Raw genomic sequence first — 18551 nt, 5'->3', positions numbered from 1 at the left:
AAGTTGGTAACTCACTGATGTAGGCAGCGGATTCTTCCAAGCAGAAGAAATAAGTTCAGGCAGCGAGTCAGGGAACATGGGCCCTCGAGAAGCGAGTACCGGTTCCTGATAGCGACCTGCAAGAAATGAGAGAGGCCCCCGAGGAGTGGGTACCTCGTTAGGATAAAATCCAAAAGTTGGAGAGGCAGAGTAGCTAGGTACGGAGAGCGAATCCCATCCATAAGGAGTTCCTACCTTGCTAACTCTATTAGCTAGCAAAAAGTGTAGGCTTTTGTATCCGGGATGTGTGACATCATCACAGGCAGACGCCCCTGAGGTTTGCACCAAACAGAGAATAAGAAGCAGGGCCGCACGGCGCGCGCACCCTCTGGTACCTGGACAACATGGTGGGATGCAGCGCCCAAGCCGGACCGGGGACGCTGGAGAGAACGGCAAGCAGACGCCGCGGCAGCCAGACGTCCATCAACTGCGGGAGGAGTCGCAAAAAAGGTACGGTGGGCGGAGTGGAGACGTCGGGCAGCGACAGTCGTAACACTTAGATCTTGAATTTTAAGCCGTTTTTCATTTATCGGCTTCCTCTTCGGTTTCCTCAGCCTGTTTATGTCCCAGTGTCCTATTTAGAGGATTAGCTTCGTAAAAACTTTGGTTTAAATTCCCATGGTCTGTGCTTCACTGGCTTGTTGCTTAGGTTATTAGTTGCCTTTCCCCTTGAGTTGAAATCCTGCATCTTATTCCTGTTTTCTTTGCCCTACTTTTCCCAGGAGTTTAGCAGGGTTGTTAGTGTTAAACTCGCTGCAGCCAGGGATGATAATGCACTGTGGTCCCTGACACCAGCACATGCATGGTTACTGCCTGTATGACACTGGTATTACTTCACCTTTTCAGCAATGTCCAAGTGGCCTTTACATAGGCTTTCTTATATTGGTATGGTTGTGTTTGTTCTCTGTCTTCAATTATACCTGTGCATCTTTGATCACATTTGTCTGTGCGTCTCCTTTTTGTGCTGGAACAGCTACTTTCTGCTGATGTTATCAGCTGCTTTAGACAAAGATCATGCGCTTCCCCCTACATTCGGCAGGAAGTAAGCTACCTGATGTGTTCTGCAGCTTGGCGTTAGCATGGCTGCTAATGCCTCATCTGTCTGCACAACGGTGTTTCCAGACACCAGCCTGAACTGTCTTTTGAACATCTTTGTAGAGCAAAGCAAAAACACTCTCCACCTCCAAAAAGTGCATTTTTGTCTTTCAAACAAATATTTCCCTATGTTAAATTTGGAAGGAGGAAGGGACAAGCATGAAAAGATCATTTAATATTTGAGTGTTTCATTTTTCCCTCAAGTTCTAATATAAAAATTGGGTGACATCAGCTGGAAGGGACTTAACTTTGTGAAAGAAAAGTTAACATGTGAGACTTAAGACCAGACTTGCTAAAGCTTTTCTCCCATTCTTTCTGTGGGGAGAAATGCAACGAGCTTGTGGCCCTTAGGGTTTCGTTGAGCTAGTGTTCAGCTTGGAATATCAGATTATAGTTTTCATGGAGATATGCAGAAAGAAGTCAACAGACAAGCTATAGTGGAGGCTTTTCCTTTTGGACTAGCTTAATACATTTGCATCCAGCTTTCAAGATTTGTGCTTCCTTCATCAGGTCCATGCAGAATTAAAACTAGGAAAACAATGAGCAGAATCGCATGCCATACTAACCCTCTTCTGTGATGCTGATACTTTTTAACATTTGACTGTATTTGTCAGGTTACTGAACAGAGCAAGGCACTTGTCTATAGACGACTTGTGGTGAGTGTTTTGTACTTTTACTTGGGAAAACAAATGTTGGATAAGTGGGTGTGCTGTCATTGGCGTGTGTAGGTAGATTTTCCAATGCAGAGCTGTATGGAAAGAATTTTGCCCTGGTCTGACCATCAATTAATAAAACCTAATTTAACCTTCCTTAACACAAAACAAACAAATTTAAAGAACAATCAAACTTTCACCTTCAGAAAAAAGATTGAACCTGAAGCACTTGAAAAATCAATTACAAATAAGCTAATTGATTTTAATCAAGCTAATGCCTCCTCAGCTTTTGACTCTTGGGATAAAATTGTCAGCAAGATAGCAGACCCTAAGCCCAGTGCAGATAAAAAAAAAAAAAATTCCAAAAAAGAACGGAATAACTCAAAACAAAAGAAACCATGGTTCAGTGAAGAGCTTAGACGCACTTAGATCGTACTAAACAGACACTGAGAAAAACAGAGAAACAATGGTGGAAATGCCTGCCCGCTGAATCTCTAGGAAAATACAGATTGATTTATGCACGGTATTTTGTTAGTAGCAAAGTAAAAAAGGATTACTGATCCACGGTGTGTTATTTATTTCCAAATTACTCTTCGAAACTGTAAAAAAAAAATGTAATCAAGGACCCATCTTCCTCCATCTCGAGTAACTACTACTTTTCAAAGAATTCCTGCAAGAAATATGCCTCTTCTTTGTTAGAGAAAATCAATAGGTTAAAAACACAATTCTCCATTTGCTCGCCAACAAAAGAAACTGAAGAAAAACATGAAGCAGGCAAAATGGAATCCATTCGACATAGTATTTAAACTCAAAATCAACCAAATCATTACCAAAACTCGAAATCAACCAAATCATTACCAAAACTCGAAATCAACCAAATCATTACCAAAACTAAGCCTGCTATCCACCCACTGTGTAATCACTCCAACAATCACAACCATAATCACTCACTATCAGAAGAATTGGTTCCTACTAGGGCAAAACAGGCAGTGATTAAACCAATCCAAAAAAATAAATCTGGCAGAATTGACGATTGGGACAACTATCGACCAACTTGCCTTTTATCGCAAAGCTCCTAGAAAAAGAGGTGTTATCCCAACTAGAAAACCACCTAGATGACGATGATATTCTATATCCAAACCAATTTGGGTTCAGAAAAAATCATTCAACAGAAACTTTACTCATTTCTTTAACGGACCCTGTACTTCAAGGGTTTGACAATAAAGAATTTTACATACTGGTATTAATTGACTTGACTTAGCAGCCTTTGACATTGTGGACCATACCCTGTTATGCCATCAGTTGAGAAACTGGAATAGACGGAAATGTTCTCAAATAGTTCTCTTCCTTCCTAGCAGATAAGATATTCCAAGTCAAACTAGACAATCATTCATCTGACACCTTCCCAATCAATACTGGTGTTCCCTAGGGTTTAGCACTCTCGGCAGCACTATTCAACATTTACATGAGGCCTCTGTGTAGATTACTAGCGGAACTAGGCATTAACTTCTTCCTACACGCAGATGACATTCAGTTCTACATTCCATTCACCAAATCATTTGAAAAAAAACTGCTTTGACACTATCAACATAATGAAAGTAGTACAACAAACTTTCTCAACTGAAACTAACTTTAAACACACAAAAAACCTGAAATCATGTGGTTAAGGATAAACTCCTCTAGAGTTAAATTGCCACCTCTAGACCTGGGTGATTTCAACATCGCACCCTCTGATCAAGTACAGGATCTGGGCAAACAGATTGAGAACTTGACAATGAAAAAGCATATAAGCAAATCAGGATATTCCAAACTAAGAATATTGCATCAATTAAAACCTTTACTAACCCTACAGGACTTCCACACTGTTTTACAAACACAAATATTTTCAAACATAGGTTACTGTAACTCCTTTTTACTAGGCCTACCTTCAGGACTATTAAAACCTCTACAGTCATTACAAAATGCCTCAGCAAGACTTTTTTTTTTTTTTTTTATTAGGGGTGAGGAAATTTGACCACATCACCCCCTCGCTGATTGCACTGCACTGGCTGCCAGTACAGTCCAGAACTCATTATAAAGTACTGACATTCATTTTTAATATCCTTGAGACAAACCCCTGCTTAATAGGAGTGACACTTCATCCTTACACACCGCAGCAAAGACTAAGATCACAAAACAAAGGATTATTAAATGTGCCTACAACACGGAGTACACATCTAACACAAATAAGACTGAATGTTTTCCATAGTGGGTCCCAAGTTGTGGAACTCTACCAGAGGCATTTCGTCTGATAACAGTTTCAAACACGAGCTAAAGACATGGCTCTTCAAAAATGCATATGATTTAACTTAGTTTATCAATCTCAGATAACTTCACTATAAAAAAATCATAGATACTGTTTGCAGACTGAGCAAAAGTAATGAGAGATTGTGAAGTGCATCATGACAACTCACTGACTAAGACGTGATAGTCCTCAGATTGGAACTTATGTATCACAAACTACTGTCCCTTGCCCTAATTAACATGTATCTGATGTTGTGTTTACGTAGAACATGTATTTGTTGTTGTATAGACCTTGATCATGAATGTTGACGTAGAATATGAATATTGCTTTTGAAAACCGTTGTGATCTTCTTTTGGAACGACTGTATGTAAAATGCCTAAATAAATAAAATAATCCAGGTATACAGAGGTCTGGATGGTGGTTCTTCATGCTAATGCTATGGCCAGCATGGTAGCTTTCAGGTTGAGCCTCAAGTGTTTGGTTAAAGGACCTTTTGGAGGTCCCAGATAGTCATTGGCTAGGCCATTATGAGCTCTACTTTTTGTAATTCTAATAGTGAGAAAAGTATATATTTTTATTTATTTATTGAGTTTTATATACAGTCATTCGGTTTTGCCATCACAATGGTTTACAATTTTCGATGGGTAAGAGGTTAGGATGGGGATTAACATCGTATTAATATTGGTTAACACGTTTTCGATGGATAAAATGTTAGAAGGTTAGTAGATGCATTGATGTACATACAGCGTTCATTTAAAGCATTATTAGGATTGAGGGGGATATTCTTATTTATTTATTTGTGGTTTTTATATACCGGACTTTGTAGAATAACATCAGTTCGGTTTACATTATAACTTCAAAAATCTGCAAAACAGAGGCTTTACATAGAACTTGTGGGAAAACAGTGATTTAAAAAAAACAACAAAAAAAAACTATACAATTACTAACGAGGCTTAAATAAAGAAACTTAAATAGGAGTTGTTGGATAACTGAGATGATATTGAGAGAAATGTTTGGGGGAGGGGGTGCTTAACGTAGCAAGGGGAATATGGTGGGGCTCTGAATGAAGGTTAATAGGGCAGGGGTGAGGAGGTTTTCAGTCCAGATTTGTGTTATATTTTGGGAAGGGTGTGTATGAGTCATTGGGTGTTTTGGTAGGCGTTGGTGAACAGCCAGGTTTTACGTTCCTTATCTTGCAAGAGCCTAGGCACATGGTTCAGTGAGGCAAGAAACTATCTCAGGGTGTGCATTGGTTGTGCAATAATTACATGCCAACAATATAAAATTAGCTTCTTTTTTTTTTAAGTAGTATCACTAACATTCCAGTCATTTCCTCTAGGAGTTTGTGATTTAACATTTGATTCTGAATATTTGTTTAGTGTGGTGTGGTGTAGTGGAGACTAAGCTTGATGTTACGGAGTGCCTAGAATTCCTGCATTGACATTAGTAAAGTTTCTACTATCAAAGTATCACTTTAAAAATAGGAGCCAGCATTTGAAAATAACCTGTGGGGAAGTGCAGAATCTTATTGAAGATTTTTCAAAAGCGATGGACTAGATTAGGTGCACTCCATGAGTTAGCCTCAAAAGATATCCTAGGTCAAGGAAGCTGGTCAGAAGAGGAGAAGGTAATGCTAGTGGAGCCCTTCCATGCTGCTGCAGGAAAGTCATGGAATATTAAACGCAGGACTCATTGTTCCTGCAAATACCTCAAACCCCTCCCAGGCCTGCAGTGCATGCTTTTGGTTCGAACAGGAGAAAGAGGCATGGGCCCATTGCGGGGACATCAGAAAAGTGGGGATGAGCAGATGGTGACTGGAAGAGCTAAAAATAAAGGAGACTGAGTTGGAAGGGAGAGAAACAGAGAAGAAGATGTGAGGGTTTGAGGGGAATCTGGGAAAAGTGTGTGAAGTGTATGTGTCTGTCGGGGACGGGCAGTGAGTGAAAGGAGCCAGTAAGAAGTTGATGACAGATGGAGCCAAGCGGGGAGATTTGAGGTTTGTTCAGGTTCAGGTTCAACTTCTTTTGCCGACATAATAGGATCTTCGGCATGTCTGGGGAGTCGAGATTATGCCAGCTGTGTAAAGGTACTTGGGCAGCCTGCTTTGTATTCTGTGGTTCTTTGACTATGTATGATATGTACGTCACTTAGGACTTGGGTATAAGCGATTCATACATTTTAATTGTAAAGATGGAGTGGTGAGCACCAACCAAGACAGTCTTCCAACTGAACTTGTGTTGGGGGGGGGGGGGGGGGGGGGGAGGGAGAACTGAGGTGTGGAGACTTGAAGTGAGCTCCTGGTGGTATTTCTCTAATACACATGAAAATAAGAGTGATTGACAGAGTATAGTGAAAGCAGTCTCCATGTCATTCTTGTCCTTTCCTGAACATAGTACTCCAGTTATACCAAACTGCTTATTTCCTAGCATGTAGACAGATGGACTCAGGACCAGTGGGTTTATGCTTCCCTGCCAACAGATGGAGATGGAGCAAGCTAACATCACAGTATACATAACCCTGCAGAGATCCCAGCCTGCCAGTATTCTCCATCTCCAGCAGATGGTGGACGTGCATCTCCCTATGGGGATTGCTTTGAGCTTTTTGAAAGGAGAAATTTGAAATTCTAAATTCAGAAAAAGAAAGCCCCGCTCTGCTCTCATGTGCGGATACCTAAAGGGACCTCCCCCAGTTGAGAATTCCTGAGGTGATATCTGTGGTCCCACAGATGTGTGCCCTGGTCCGGTAGCTGGGTTTCATGGCGTGGACTTAACAGCTAGTTCAACTGAAAGGCAGTGGGTGCAGGAGGTCAAGCACGGCAGTGACGGCAGATGCCCTCTCCCCCCACAGCCAGAGACAGTCTCTGTACTCAGCTGGTTAGCACTGAGCTCAGGTAAGATTTTAAAAAAGGAGAGTTTTACCTGAATGAGAGAGGGGTTTCAGGACTTCCTCTGGTCTCTGTTCTCAGCATGCCGTGTCAACGTTGGTTCCCGCTCCGGTTGGGGTTGAGGAACTGGGCAGCCTGGTGGGTTGTGCGGCCTCCGGTGGGCAGGACCCGCACTTAGGCTGTTTTCTTGCACGCCACGTGGTAGGCCATGGCGGCATTTTCACGAGCTTTTGGGGGCAGTATGTCAGCTCTGCGCATGCGTTGTGTGCTCTGTTTTTTGGGCATGCCTTTTATGTGCACAAACCTTTTTACGTGCTTAACTTGGCACATGCGTGCGTTCGCCTTGCCACGCTTTCTTCTAGGTGCTTTATATTTTAGGTGCATTTCATTTTGAGCACAAGCCGTTCCGGCGCACGTTTACCGCAGTGATGGTGCTTGTAAACAAGAAGCCTAAGCGTCTTCCTATTTGTGTTGCCTGTCGTATTAGGGCTTCTCAGCCTGACCTGGCTTCTAACCAGTGTCAGCGCTGCTCAGACGCTCAGTTGTCTTCCTCAGATTTTGCTGGCTCTTTCCATTCTGATGATGGGTTGATCACGGCCTTGACTGGGGGGATGCCAGATCTTGGTTCTCCCTTGACTGGCTCCTTCGCTGGCAAAGGCGGTTCTGTGGGACCAGCTCTAGTTCCTTCTTGGCTTGGTCTGGACCCTGCTGCTTTTTCTTGAGTGGGAATTTTTTTAAGGCTTACAAGCTTTTCTTCAGGCGCAGTCCTCGGCTTCCCCTATTTCTGTCTAGTCAGACCCTCAGCCAGTGGCTCCTCCCTCTTCCAGTCCTATGCTTAAGCGCTGGGGCTCGCCTCTGCTCCCTGCGGGTGTTCCCAACAAGAATCCAGATGGCACTGATGATGAGGTTGATCCTGATTCCCTGGAATTCCTCCAGGGCTGGAACCCTATGGAACCATGTTGCGGTTCTTTCATAGAGATGAACTGCCGGCCCTGGTTTCCCAGACCTTGAAACAGCTGGATGTTCCTGGTTTGGATGCTATGTCAGAGCCGAGGAAGAATCCCATTTTGATTTCCATATGTAAAGCCTCTTGTTTTTCCCGGTGATGGATGCAATCCAGGATATGATTGATCTGGAATGGGATGCCCCAGAGGCAAAATTTAAAGAGGGTTGGACATTGGAAGGCCTATCCCCTTGGATCCAGCTGTGAGAGAGCATTTGCCCTGGTATGTGCCGTGTCTAAGCAGACTATCCCTGTGGAGGGAGGAGTGGCCTTAAAGGATGTACATGATAGAATAGCCTCAGTCCTTTCTTAAGCAAGCCTTTGAGGCAGTGGCGATGAATTTACAGATTGCCTCCTGTTGTGCCTTAGTAGCGAGATCTTGTCTGCTTCTCTCTCAGGAGGTTGATGAGTCTGGCGGGAATTCCAGAGCGGTTGTGGAGCCGGTTGCTGTTTTTTTTAGCTGCCGCAGGCTGTGATTTGGTCCGGACCTCAGCCAGAGGAGTGGCTTTGGTGATAGTGGCCAGGCGTCAACTCTGGTTGCGAACTTGGTCAGCTAACACAGCTTCCAAAGCCAATCTTAGCAAGATGCCCTTTAAAGGATCGCTCTTGTTTGGGAGTGAGTTGGGGAAACTGGCCTGTAAGTGGGGTGCCTCAGTTGCCAGATAAGAAACAATGACAGCACCCTTTTGGTATGAGGGGTCGCTTCCGGGGTTCCAGGAGTAGTACAGTGCATTGAGCTAGGTGCTGCGAGCTAGAAATATATATTTTCTGTCTTCAGAAATGGTGAAAATATTGCAAGCCTGCCTCTTTCCCCACCAAATTGTTTACTTGTTGGAATATTGAATGGAACATCCGACACAGATAGTCCTTATCAGTCAGAGAGACAGCCATCTACACGATTTCTCTGTCTCTCTTTAATCTGTTAATTCTTAGCTGCTGCACTGTGCAGACAGGAACAGTAAAGCAATAGATTTTTAGTGTAGGTTGACTCTTCCAGGCCTATTAGTCCGGCTGCATTAGTGCCTCTCCATGTAGAAGTGTACATGAATCTGCTAAACAGCTGCTCCTCCTCTGAGGAGCTGCTGCGTTAAAAACCAAAGCATCTCCTTGTAATCCAGGACAAAATCAAATATATTTTTATGGTTCAACAGATCCTCCTGCTTGAGTTCACAAGCAACTGATAGATTTATCAAATGCATGCAAAACCTTTTTTTAAAGGTGTAAGTTAGCAAAATAGAATAATTGTTGAAGAATATTGCAGTACTTGGAACACCTGAATAGAGACTGCATCATTCCAGAATTTAGACTGTGGTCAGCTAAACCCTCCCTGTTTGAACATTGATTTTTGCCTCAAGCAGGTGGGATTTTTAAATGGGAAAGACATGTACCATTGTTTAAGGCAACCATTGACAGTTAGCATCCTCCTTGATCATATTTCATATTTGTTTCCAAGTAGCTAAACAATTGAAATAATCTGATTCTCTTAAATCTTCCCAATTAACCTTGTGCAAATACTTAAAATAGCAGGCCGGTCTGGTTGGAACTACTTCAAGTATGGCTCTCATGCAGTAATTCTGCATACACTTGGAAGGAAATCGTTTTAAATCTACAGTGAGATGTTGGCTGAATGAATCCTGGTGATCTGCTGTGGTCTAGCACCTTATATTCCAGCACACACATCAGTGGGAAAATACCTGTATTTCTTGGTTTGCTCCTTGATTTCCTACGTCGAGTTGCATTGTTTAGTTGCATGAGTGTGACTTTCATAGATCCAATAGGAAAATCTAATCTTTCAGCTTCTTGTAATGTCCTTAAAATTTTAAGGGGAGACTGCTGAAAAGCTCAGTTACACCTTCCTGTATTTTTATCAGGCATTGCAGGTGTTCTCTGTCCCCAGAATGTAGGGGCCTGTTTTTACTAAGGCTTTTTTCCCCATTCTGTCTTTGAGGAAAAAAGCTTAGTAAATCAGGCCCTAAATCTCTACTGGAGACAATGGAGAGTAAAGTGATTTGCCCAAGCTCACAAGGAATGGCAGTGGGAGGTCAACCCTGTCTTCCCTGGTTCACAGCTTGCTAATTACAGGGTTTTGATTTTTTTTTTAAAGGAATTTAAAAATATGCCTCTGTGTGTCTAGCGCTAAAAGGTTTCAAATTCTTAAATAACTTTCCGATTTTACTTCCAAATGTCAGGCACCTGGCTGACCCCGCTGTTAAATCCAAGGAGGAATCCTTGCGAGTCTGTCCGGGAGCTCACATTTGTTGCTGGGGACAGAACTGATATTGTCCTAGCACATGACCGAAATCATGGAGAAAATGTGCTGGATTGACTTTCTTCTTGTAGAATGTATAGGTCTAATGCAGCCCCAGGAGATATTTCAACTTGATTTACACCTGTCGAGTAGGGTAGAGCATCTCCCGTTAACGTGGCTGCACTGCCCATTTTGAAAATCTCCCCATCCCCAGCGTGGCCAGGAGTGGGAGGAGAAGGGAGCACATGTTGAACTCTCCGTGCATAGTTTTCCTGCACAAACTTTGCACCTGTGGGAAAGCAACTGCAAAGTCCCACTGGGCCGCATCTTCAGAGGGACGGTGCACTGGTGACCACCTTCCTGGCTCCTTGATGCCCCCAAAATGACTTGAGAGTGATCTTGCTAACATTTTTTAGGGAAAGGGTTGCCAACCTTTCTGCTTCTCCCTGGAATCTATGTGAAGAGAGGAGATGAATTTTCCTTCATGGATTCACAGTGGGTAATTGTGCTTAACAGCAGTTTACAGAATTGGTCAAAATAAGTTGTCAGTATAATTGCAAAAATATTTTTGCAGTCCATAATTTGTTTGGCTTAAAGCCAGTTGAATGAATTCAAACTACTAACTTACCATTTCTTTTAATAGTATAATTTGAAAAAAAACCACCAAAGGATTATAGAAGACTAAACTCATTTGCATTTTGTTCTCTGGACAGGAGAATGTAAAGTATTTTATCTGTTGCTGAATATGGAGACGAAATCCTTCCGAGTGTGTCTGGTGGTAGATACCCAGATCTCGGAGCATGTTTGTTTTTTTACTTTCCATTGTGGGGTGAAAAACTCTATTGACTTGTTTCCCAGCTTGCGTTATACCTGTCTAGGACTTGGTGTTGTCAAGGTCTCTGCAGGCTGAAAAACTGCAGTGGTAACACCTTAGGAGCTGCACTACAATTAGATGACACAAGTCAAACTTTACCTGCCGGTTAATCCAGTTTACTTAGCACCTGCTTATATAATCTTTGGAGAAAACATTAGGGATGCCAAAAGATCTGAGTTATTTAGTACAGAACATCCACAGAAATATGCTGATTAATTGTAGATCACATATGTAGGGAGTGATTCACACCTGCCTGTGTTGACTTTCAAGAGGAAAAGATCATGGTTTCCCAAATATCTGCCGTCATAAAATTGGATTTGGTGTGTCTTTCAAGCTTGCCCAAGTAAAAAGATTGAGTTAGCAGGAAGCAAAGCCTGCCATTTTGGATACGTGTTGGCCTTGCATGCAATCAGGTTTTGCTAAAACATTGGTCATTTGTTTTTGACTGTATTAAGTATTTTTTGTGGATCTTGTTTGTGTTCTGTGTGCGAGTGCTGGTGCTGGTGTTTCCCATATTGATTCCTGTGGAGCCAGGGCAGAAAAGCTTTTCAGAGAGTATACAAACGAGATGGAGTGATGAGAGACGCATGGGCAGATATGTATATATTTTTTTTTTACTTCTCATCCTTCAATCATGCTGCTGTCACATTTTCATTTTGGTTTCCTTGTCTTTTCTGTAGGACACCCATGTGCAGTTCTATAAGGTGCAATGAGGCAACTAATGCATTCTGCAGCTTGAAATAGTAACAGCTCAGGATGGCTCATATTTGTCACATTTGATCTTTGGTATGGCCTCTATTCCAGCTTTGAATAGTAAATATGCAATAAAGTTACTAAGTAGTGCATTTAAAGCAAATAGAACATATTTTTTTATTCAACACACAATTAAGCTCAGGAATTTGTTGCCAGAGGATGAAGTGAAAGCTGTTAGTATAGTGTGATTTAAAAAAGCTTTTGATTGTTCCTGGAGGAAAAAATCCATAAGTCATTATTAAGATAGATTTGGGGAAATCCATTGCTTATCCTTGGGAGACTCTGTTCAATGTTTGTACAGCAATGCCCACTGCCAGTGTAAGGGTATTAGGTGCCCTAGGAAAACTTTACAGCCTTGCACTCCCCCATCCCATCACTCTCTATTCTCTCACATACAAATTATGCATTTCTAATAGATTTTACAGGAAAAAAGATTTAAAACAGTTATGAGGTAAAAATATTGCTTGCAATATGTATATTATATTTACATGCACTGCTATGGTGCCAACCAGAAAACCCTGAGCAAGAGATACTTGGAACCTATATGGTATCGGGCCTGTAATGCATCTTGGGCATGGGCATGACCCTCAGAGAGCCACGAGAAAACTTAATTTCTAACTGCCAGCATGCAAACGGCAACAGTCCTACCAATAAAAGTTAATAATACAAATATTGCACTAAGCCTAAAACAGTAATACAGCGCCCCTATTAGGAAAACAGAACAAGCCAAGCTACTGTAGATCCCTACATAGAAACGACACACTAATGGAATAACTCACTTCAGTCACACATGCAAAACACAGTCAGACCCTCTAATACAGAATAAAGAGACCATACAGACAAAAACTGGAAACCACAACAGGCCAAATTCAGTATGGACTGAAGCAATGGAAAAACCAGAAACATTACCATTCCTCATAAAACAAAATTAGTAAACCCATATCAATAAAAGAATAATTCAAAACAATTAATGAATAGAATAACATTCAATAATTAAAAACGCATATAAACATCTTCCAAACATCAATAAAATATTTCAAAATAGACACATCAAATAACACCCAACAATTAAAATAAGGATTTTTTTAAAATTCCCCGTTATCCATACCTTGGAACTTTTGATTTCCAGAAGCCTTGAAATTGTCATGGGGTAGTTCTGCACACACACACACACACACGCTCTCGCATTCTCCCACACACACGCTCTCACATTCTCCCACACACACACGTGCTCAAGTTTCCTCTCACTTTCTCCTTGAAGTAGCAGGAAGCAGCAGTCTCCTTCTTCAGCCCCTGCGGCCAAGGGAACGACTTCTGGCCACGTGGCTGACCTAGCTGTAACATTGTACGACTCTTGGCAGGACAAGGTGCACTCCTCCTCCTCCTCCAAAGCAGCACAGCCTCGTCAAAATCAACGGGGTGGTCAGCGTGGCCTTAGTAAGTGGGAAAAGCAGTGGGGCTCCACCAGAATCAGCAACGTGCTTTTCTACTTACTAAGGCCGTGCTGACCAACCCCGCCATTTTCTGTTGCTAAGGACCTGCCGGCCTTACTGCTCTCGTTGGCACATGGCAGCGCTGTGGTGCATTTTAATAGTGGTGCCTATGGTCATAGCCACATTGACCATAGGCACGACAGCTATGAAATCTGTTGCAGCTAACATAGTGGGGTTCAAAAGAGGATTGGACGAGTTCATGAAGAAAAGTCCATACACAAGTTATTAGTCAGGCAGACTTGGGAAGGTCTGCGCTTTATCCTGGGAGTGAGATACAAGAATTAAATCAATTTATTGGGGATCTGCCGAGTACTTGTGACCAGGTCTGGCCACCGTTGGAGACAAAACGCTGGGCTCGATGGACCTGGGTCTGGCCCAGCCGGGCATTTCTTATGTTCTTAATCCTATTTGCAGAGTAAAGCCTAAGTTCTGCCCTACTGAGACTCATTTCATTTGGCTTTCAGAGTTATCTTTGTCTGCTACGGTTATGACCTCCAAAAAAAGGAAATGCAAAAAGGACAAATTCACACTTTTGAAATTTGTGAGTAGTAGCGCCAGTTGTTGAGGCTTTAATCCCGGCTGCTGTCTTTCTGCTTATCGTAATTCGATCTTAAAGAAAAAACTGTTTAACATGAAAGCACATCCTGTATTCACTCACCTCATTTTTGGATCAGAAGGAGCTGCACGTTCTGACTTCAGACTCTTAAAGGAGTATCCTCTGATCTAAATATCAGTGGAGAAACAGGTTTGTAGGGGGGATGTTATTGTTTGGGAAGAGGAAGGAGGGTGTAGGGGCTTGGGGAAGCACACATTTTAAGTATTTAAGGATTGAAGCTGATCATCAAAGCTTGCCTAACTCTGTTTAGGATCTTAACACTGCCCATTTTTAATGAAAGATAGATTTCTCAGCACTCTTATAGCCAAGTGATGATCCTGGCTCTTCAGGGGATACATTTCTTTAAATATGCAAAACTAATCTAATTACATAGTAAAATACCTCTCACATATGGGACACATGGTGGCAGATAAGGACCATAGAGCCCATCTAGCCGCCCAGATTCATCTCCTGCTCAGCTTTCTAGTCCCTCGGTATCCTTCAAAGGTCCTCTGGGATTGTTCCATCTTTTTCTGAATTCTGATACAGTCCTAGTCTCCACCACCTCCACAGAGGCTGTTCCATGAATCCACCACCCTTTCTGTAAAGAAATATTTCCTTAGATTACTCCTGAGGCTACTCGCTTTCACCTTCATCCGTGAGTGTCTTTTCTGTTGAGAGACTTGCCTTTTGTGCATTTATTCCTTGGAGGTATTTAAATGTCTATCCCTCCTTTCCTCTAGAGTGTATATATTTACATCTTTAACTCTGTCTCTATATGCTTTAAGATGAAGACCACTGACCATTTTAGTAGCCACCTTCTGGACAGACTCCATCCTGATTATATCCTTTTGAAGATTCTCTCACCTGCCTCAATTTGTTGGGAGTTTTCTTATGGTTCTCAATAAAATATTCTAGCTCTTTTACATGTTCAACTGAAGCCACCCAAAAATGTGCAAACTTTCCGAGATAATACAGCACAGGTAATCTGTGCTAACAAATGAAGTTTGTCTAAAACAAAAACTTTAACTTTTAGATTTCAGATACATCTTGTTTGCTTGTTTTTATTTTAACAAGCATTTGATTGAATTTTGAGTTTTTGATTTAGGATGTTTTGTTGGTTGATTGCCCTGTGATTTATTTTATGGATATGGGTGTAAGTTTGCATTTTTTGGGTTTGTTTATTTTTATGCTAGATGGTATAGGTTTAGAACAGAAAAATCTGAGTTCATAGCACGTTGTTAAGACAGGTGTAGTTGATAAGCTCTTACCATAGAGGGCTTGCAATGTAAGCATTTTCCCCATCGATACAGAATGAGGCCCTAAGTTTGTAGCTGACATGGAAGGGGGTGAAAACTTTCCCGAAGTCATAAGCAGCATCTGTGCTGGAAGTGGTATTCAAACTCCAGCTTCTCTGGTTCTCACTAACCACTGGGCAGCTACTCCACTGTTTTGTTATGCACAATTTTTGTTCTTTGCCTTGGCTGTTTTACAGAAAGACGGAATATAAATTAATTGCTTATTCTCATCTGAGAATGACAATTACAAATGCAAACTTTATTTTATTTTTTTTAACCTTGTAGACATTCTCTTTCTTTCCTTCAGCCACACTTTATCTAAATCCCCACTCTCTCTTTTTTGGGGGGTAAAGAATATATCCCAAAAGCAATTGCAACTTTTAAGTTTTGATTGAAAATCCATTTTGTCTTGCGGGTTTTCAGCCTCGTGCTCCACTTGTGTATGGACGGTAGGGGTTACGTTCTCTGACTCGTGGCTCGCTGTAGAATGTGTACATGGTTAGTTTGCCTGCCTCATTACTCTCCCAAGTCGTGTGTCAAAGATTAAATCAATACATTACCTAATAAGACATTAAAAAACATTTTCACGATTTGCTGACACAGGGGAATGGGGAGGTATAAAGTAATAGATTTTATACTAGATCTTGGAGAACACTACTGCAGCCTTGGCAATCATTTTCTACTCATGGTATTGGCTACTGCAGTGGTGCATTGCAGGATATGGATAAAAACTGTGTGTAGCTGTGTATACGTGAGGTTCTATAGAGGGTATGAATAAGTGATGAGCTTGCATATTTTAGCTTCAGTAAAATACGTTTTCTATAAACGTTTTCTCTTTTGAGAGTCTCCTTTTTTTGTGTACAGTTTTCTTGTATACATGATTTCTCTTCTAGTCCTTACAGTGTTATAGTGGCTTGCATGTTACTAAGTCTTGCAAGTAACGAGCGTCTAACAGACTTCCATGGTGCCTTTGAAAATCTGTCAGACAAGGGAGTAATTATAGAATTTGAGCCAGTTCATTCAGACTTGGGACAGCTGCGTTTAGCTTTCTGCCCATGGTGAAGGTAATCATTCATTTTGAGGATATATAAATATGCTGCTTGTGAGATCTGATTTCCAACTCCTCGTCTGCGAGCTACTGTTAGATTCGCTGTATTTCATGGGTGTGGTCAGTTTCTTCTGAAAATTTTCCTGCCATTTTAGATGAAATGTATGGGATACACAAACTAATAGCTTTTTCCTTTGCTGGCTTTTCTCCTAAAATACTGTTTTTTGTGCCTTTTCCACCAATCCTACATGGTATAATCCAATCAAAGAATTTTGAAAGTGAACAAAAACCATTGGAATGTTGCTATCCATTTTCTGGGTCAGTCAGACCAAGGATCTATCAAGCCCTGTGTCTGGTCTCCAACAGTGGCCAATCCAAGTCACAAGGACTCAAACATTAAATAGATCCCATGTTACTATGGCTAGTAGATAAAGAAGATCAGGGTTAACTACATGCCAATATTTTAGTAACTTTATTCTAACTAGCCTCCTATAAAACAAGGCATTAGATTTATATTTCAGATTCATGCGTATTATACAATGTATTACATCACAAAACAGGATAAATTGCGATGAAATAGCCTTAGGGATACAATACTAGTGCTATTCACTTTTCAGAGAAATCCCTAAGATTTGTGGCTCGGAACAATGTATAGCACGGTGTAATAGCACTTGTACACCTGTAAGCCAGGATTTCAAGACGACTATGTATTGCTGTTTAATTGTGCACAGAATAAAAAGCACCTTCTATAATTATTTAATTTGATTTCTATTCCGCCTTTCTGTGGGAATTTCCCTGTCCCCAGAGGACTCAGTCTGTTTGTTTCATGGAGAGTCCTTGTGTTTTAGTAGTATTACAAACCCCAATACATTTTATAGATAAGAATATGTTCAGTTATTCAATTAGCTTTTTAAACTGGTAGCATTTTATGTGAAAGTTCATGGTGAAGTTGTTATTTGTAACTGCTCCTTCGATCACCACAGTTCTAGTTGATGTATTTAATGCACTCCCGTTTCATGTAAACCAGCAAGATATGTGCTCATGATTTGCCGGTATATAAAAACCTTAAATAAATAAATAAAATATAAAATAAGTTAGAAGAGGCTGTTAGATTGGCGAAGCATCTTGGCAGGAACTATAACAATGCACAAAATCTCAGAGCTCTAGTTGCACAAGATATGAAGAAGAGCCAGATATGAACTAGGTTTTCTGGAATTGCAACAGGAAGTAATTTGATTAGAGCATATAGGCCCTTCAGACTCTTATTTGCCATCGTATTAAATTTCTTTACTTACTCTGTGCTTCTTAATGTAACAGAGTTAACATCACAAGATAAGAACTGGATTAATGTGTAAACTATGGCATAAGGCATGGAGATTGACCTATATCAAAGAAATAAAAACTGGCTAATTTGAATAGCAAAGCTTGCTTCATCCTCATGTAGCCTGCATGAATATCCATCATTGGATTTAGATTCATGGAAACTGTTTACAAATGCCATTTTCAGTTGGAATACCAGATGTAGAATATACAGGTCAGTAGTTTTATATTTGAGGTTTGCCCAAACTTGTTTTTCCCTCTTATGGGAATTGCTCCCTGCACCCATATGTCATGCTAAGGCATTATATGTGCCCTCTCCAGCCAGGATGGTTGGAGGGAAAATGGTTTTTAGCTGAAAATAGATGATTTTTTCAGAAAGCAGTTAAAATTGGATGCAGAATGTACATCTGGGCAATCTTCTTTTTTTTTTTTTTTTTTTTTCTTTCCTTTTTTTGAGCCTTCTGATGTTGACAAGGTTTTTTGGGGTTTTTTTTTAGTGCTGGACTACTGTCCAGATTCCCGCGGGATATTAGAATAATTACTAAAAATGACCAGCAACGTCAATGGAACTAGGTGTCATGAAATGAAACTCCAGGGAGGACACCTCAGAACCAACATCAGGAAATATTTCTTCACTGAGAGGGTGGTGGATGGCTGGAATGCACTTCTGAAGGAGGTGGTGAAAACAACAATGAAGGATTTCAAAGGGGCATGGGATAAACACACTGGATCCTTAAAGGCTAGGGGATGAAAAGAGCGCATGGGAGTAACTTGCTCGTCTGGTGGTTACTACCCTTAACTAACAAGCCTTCATACTGTTGATGCAACTCCAACATTGCTCTCTGCTTCAACGGCAAGAGATAACAGAGAATTGGACTCGGCAATCAACAAGGTCCCTGATTTTAACAGTTTAGGAAACTAAGTATAGGGGTAACTTGTATAGTGCGGCGGTTGCCACCCCCTG

General features: G+C 41.2%; 1 protein-coding gene and 1 non-coding gene across 6 annotated transcripts in view; both read left to right on the top strand.

The window, feature by feature from the left end:
* USP22 (ubiquitin specific peptidase 22) overlaps positions 1 to 18551 on the top strand; it is a 136709-nt gene that overhangs the window by 14784 nt on the left and 103374 nt on the right. The window contains exon 1 of one of the 5 annotated variants that reach the window (XM_029576579.1): positions 1769 to 1790. The exons of the other annotated variants lie outside the window; for them this stretch is intronic. The gene's annotated coding sequence lies outside the window, so the exon portion shown is untranslated. Of the gene's footprint in view, positions 1 to 1768; positions 1791 to 18551 lie in introns of those variants that run through there. 5 annotated transcript variants of the gene reach the window in all.
* Positions 9852 to 9938, top strand: LOC115076369. Its single transcript, XR_003852737.1, has one exon. It is a non-coding gene; the product is annotated as a small nucleolar RNA snoR110 (small nucleolar RNA).

Source organism: Rhinatrema bivittatum, chromosome 14 (assembly GCF_901001135.1).
Source record: "Rhinatrema bivittatum chromosome 14, aRhiBiv1.1, whole genome shotgun sequence".
Classification (NCBI taxonomy): domain Eukaryota; kingdom Metazoa; phylum Chordata; class Amphibia; order Gymnophiona; family Rhinatrematidae; genus Rhinatrema; species Rhinatrema bivittatum.
The sequence above is the reverse complement of the archived record's forward strand: the minus strand, read 5'-3'. Positions and strand labels throughout refer to the sequence as shown.